We start from the raw sequence: 4,818 nt of genomic DNA on the forward strand, positions 1-4,818 counted from the left end.
CTCCTTGCATAGAAAAGATAAACACAATGAAAGGCAGCAAGCAAGCAAGCAGCAGCTCTGAGTAGTAACCGGTCTCAGAGTTAATCCAGAACCTGGTAAATAAAGCTGCAGACAGTTAATAAATTGGTCAAATAAAGCCTAGAAATAATATTTTACAGTAGGATTGGTTCATCTAGAGGGTACCTGGTGAACTCATAGGAAACGTGTGGAGAGAGGTAAAAAAGACACTAAATTACCTTCTGCTCTTTAAATTATTTCTACAGATCCTATTGCAGGAGAGAAAGGAGAAATGGCTGCAGAACAAATCATATGAATTCCTGTATCTAACAGTCTGACAGTCCCTTTAAAAAAAAAAAAAAAAAAAGAAAGGGAGAGAGAAAATGTTAGCATGTGGGGGAAGCAATAAAAGACACATTTCTGTCCCATCCATCAGCATGTCATCTTCAGATGCACGCAAATATTGCTCAGCAGTGCAGAGGACAGGTGAGGATTACCACAGCCCTGCACCAGGGCACGCCAGCAGAGTTGGCAGCAGCCTCGGCTGGCTGGGGCCAGGTGGGTGTGCAGGTGGTGCTCCTGTATGCTGATTGATTTTTGTTTGAGCACAAAGATTTCTAAGTCCTGAGCTGCAATGTCTCCTCGTCTCCTCAGTGTCTCATCTGCTTGATCTGCCATTGCAGAGACTGGCTTAGTAAGAACCCTCGCTGCAGACATGCTGTGTGCAGGCAAGCACTGGTAACCAAGAGCAGGGCCTAGGTGTGTACATAATGTCCTCAGCACTAATTGCTTTGGCAAATGAAGCAGAGCTTGGGGACCCTCCTCCTGCTTCTCATCCCCCCTGAGTTGAGTGGCAGCACCTGGCACTGCTCTGCACACCTGGACCTGTGATGAGTGGCCAGCAAGACCCCCTGCAGTGTGAGTGGGCACTGCATGCAATTAACGTAACCTACAGACCTAAATGAGGGTGCTTGAAAATGAACACATTCTTAGGAGTCAGTAGCCGTTACCTGGGCTTAGCCAAGGAATGAGAACAGCTTGAGCAGCAGCTGGTCTGATGTGATGGTTCTGGGTACTGAGACTGGGCTGCATACGGTTACAGTCAGCACACTAGCCTCAAAGTGTACAAGAGGACAGTGCATGTGCCTAAACTGTTGGCTAACATATAGCTACCCTGACCCAGAAGCATCCAATTACTGTATTTTAATCCCAAAATACCAGACATGAATATTCAGCCACTGTGGGTTCAAAGCTGCCTGCAGGACATCTCTGTCCCCTGGAAAGCCATGGCCACGGGTGAGAAGCGCAAAGGCACAGCGACAGCAGCCAGAAGAAGGATCCTCTCTGTCGCACCAGTTCTTCCAGCGCCTGCGTTTCCAGTCAGGAGCTGTGCATATCTCCAGGTTGTACTGGTGCCTCTGTAAATTTTTTATGAGAGTGATTTACAGCTCCTTGGAATTATATTGCTTCTCAATGTCATGTCCTGCTTCACGGGACACTGATGCTCCTACCTTATTCCTACGGTGATCTCTCAGGTCTTCAGCAGTTTAACTGTATGTCCAGTGCAATAGACAAAGTGATCCACCTTCACCTGCATCTCTCACACTCGCATGCTCGTGCAATTGCCTTTGGAAAATAATTACAGCGCAGAAGCGGATCCTGTTAGATTAAGACAAATTAAGAATCTAATATATAGGTTTGCTGTCAGGTTGCCAGGGTCAGGGGTCGATACAGTATATTGCAATGAGGCTATAGGTTACCTCTGCCCCAATATTTTATCATAATAAACCAAATGGGGATGAAACACCCAGCAGTAGCCCATAAATCTATTAGCTGTGAACTGTCAATGTCCCATATACCAGGGTAATTTGTTAATTCAGAGCTGGGTCTCTTTTTTCACTAGACCTTGTAAACTCCTTTCTGAAACATCAATAAACCATCTGCTTTGACTTGTTAATCAAACGACTTTATTCAGTCCAAAGCAATTTTTTCCTAATAAAAACAGAGTATTTATCTCCATGGCTATAAAAGAGGATTGTTTTCAACTGTTCACTTATAGTTAAGAAGCACATTTAGTTTGGATTGATTTCCAATGCTTCGGTCATATCTTGTCACTTCCCATCTCTTACACACAGCATCTCAGTTTAGCTCCTCAGCAGGGAAAGCACAGCCTGACCCAGTGCTGCAAGTGGCACTAGAGGAACATGAGCAAGCAGCAAAAAAGGTCATGGAAATCAAACTTTAAAAAGCGAAACACGTGCGGCAGCCCATAGTGATAGCACTATCCACAGTGCTCCTTGTCCCCTCTGGCTTTTGGGTTGCCCCCAGCTTTCTCCTAGTCTCCAAGCAGACTTTCCTGTGACTGTACCCCTCTGGGCAGTGATGTTTTCATCTCCCCAGTTAGCCCAGACCCTTTTGGTGCCATTCTTGCCAACAAAAATGGGGCGAGAGCCCCTTTGGCCACATCTCTGCCGGGGCTGATGGGGAGCAGTGCTGCACAAGGGCTGAGGTTGGTGCTGGTCTCTTACCACACTGACAGCAGATCGAGGAGCACTGACTGCTCAACTGCGGACCGCACTCATATATGAATCCACCCCTTCATTCTCCTCTCAGAAGAGTGGGAATAGATGGAATCCATTAGGACACTGTTAGTGAAGCATGCAATTCCCCCATGCAGCTCAGAGGGGGAGATAATGGGCAGAAGACCTGGGAATGGGGAGAGGATGCATCAGGGAAGGAGGCTCATGTGAGGTTGTTCTCTCCTCCAGCAGTGTCACAGCTGCAGCACTTACTGAGGTGTTCACAGCCCTCTGGCACGATGCTGCAGTCAGAGCCATTCACACAGCCCTGAGCCCCCTGCTATCACTTCTTTGAGCCCTTGCTCATGGCTCTGGAAGCCTTTGCAAAGCTTTTAGAGGGCACCACAACTCAAAAAGAAGGTGTTTTGCTTCTCTTTGTGCTCAGCACAAGTGAGATGTCTCTGTCCTCATCCCCTTCTCTGTGCCACCTGCTCACCTGTCTGCCAGTCGTGCTCCATCCCACACCGGGTCAGTGCCAGGAGCGGAGGAGGCCGGGGAGCACCCACAGGCTCCTTGTGGCCACAATAGAGCCCTTCCCCACCACCAGCCCCATCCTGTCTGCGTGGCACCAGCAGCATCCTGCACTTCTCGTAAGGGCTGCTGCACACAAGAGCAGCATGCAGCTCAGGGAAGCAAGGGCTGAGATTTCTCCTGGGCAGAAAACACACATGTTTGCAGATGATTTTCAGAGTTTTCATAGTTTCTGGTGTTCTACCTCCAGCAAGTCCCACAGAAGGGCCTCATGGTGCTCTGCCGCCCTTGCTGAGGAGCTCTGCGCTCCCTGCAGCTGTCCTCCTCTCCCAGCAGCGTTGAGGAACCGATGGAAGCCCCTGCCCAATCCATCCTGAGCCTAACCAGAGCCTCCTGTCAAGTGCCTTCCGCTGCAGACTGAGAAGTCCCAGATCCTCCTAATGCTCCCCACGAGCATCTCGCACTGAGCGCAGAGGCGGTTTCTGTGAGTGAAGCTCTGAGCAGCAGCCCTGCTCTGGGTGCAGGCCCTCCATCAGTGTTGTGCAGCTTCCTCCCTTGCCCAGCCAGGCAGCACCGTCTCGAGGCCTCAGGTCTGATCCTGGGGCGGTAAGCAGCCCTGAATGCACGCTGCAAGAACCGCAGCCACCTCAGCACAGCTCCGCTCCTTCGTGTGCCACCGAACGTGTGAGGAATGTCCCCTTGAGGCGCCTGGGCCGCCGTGCTCTGCTGCGGGCTCAGCCACCGCCTTGGCCCCCATGCGATGCAATGAGCCCCCGTGCCACAGCCCTCGGAGCCCTGTGTGGCCCCACATGTGGCTGCGGGTCAACACCCGCAGGGGCACAGCCGGCGGCCGTGTAGGGTTCACCCGGTGCTGCTGGGAGCACGCAGGCTGCAGCCAACTTGCCTAGGGTGGGGGTGGCTGCAGTGCTGGGTCCCTGCGGTGCTGGGGGGTTTGCAGCAGCCACGTGCCCTCCTCAGAATGTGCAAATCAGGAGCCCCCCAGCCCGGATCGGAGCACCCCGTAGGGGGGAAGGGGCAGAGAAACAAAGTTATTTATATAATGTGTCTCCCTGCTGAGCCCCTAATGGCTGGCGCTTTTGTTCTGCAGTGGCTGGCTGGCTGTGATGGGCAGGAAGCCGCAGACTCCCTTTGTTCCACGGCCTTATTCAGCAATTTAGATCCATCATAAAAATCAAATATGCATGTTGCAATCGCCTTGCATACAACAGCTTCAATTTTCGCCTTTCTTTAATTTGAACTCCACGGGAGAAAGAGGCAGGGCCAGGAAGCAAGGGGTAGCAGGAGCAGCACTTTGTGTTTTTGTTCAGCAGACTGTGAAAACAGGGAGTAATGAAAATGCAGAATTTTTATCTTTTCCTTGTTACTTAAAAAACTGTGCAGAAATTTTTAATAAAGCTCCTCATGAGGAGGACAGCCTGAGTGGGGAGCTACCTGGATGGTCAGGTAATCCCAGTGCAATGCACAGCCCGGGGGCTGCGTCACCATGGCTAGGCTGGCCATGAGCTGCCAGGGATGCGCCAGGGTTCCTATTTGCGGGGCTGCTTTCTCCTTCCAGAATGCTGATAATTTTCTGTCCATTCTGATTTGGCTTTGGTCTCCCTGTGACCCAAAGTACCCGCTCTGCAGCCAGGAGGGCGCAGCGGTGCAGACGCTGTGGCTGCAGCAGGTTTGTTTTTCTCCTTGCACATCCAGCACCACAGGGAAAGAAAGGTGGTGACACACTCACCCTGTTGCATGTGTGCTACAGTGA

Source organism: Tetrao urogallus, assembly GCF_951394365.1.
Source record: "Tetrao urogallus genome assembly, chromosome: 12".
NCBI classification, from domain to species: domain Eukaryota; kingdom Metazoa; phylum Chordata; class Aves; order Galliformes; family Phasianidae; genus Tetrao; species Tetrao urogallus.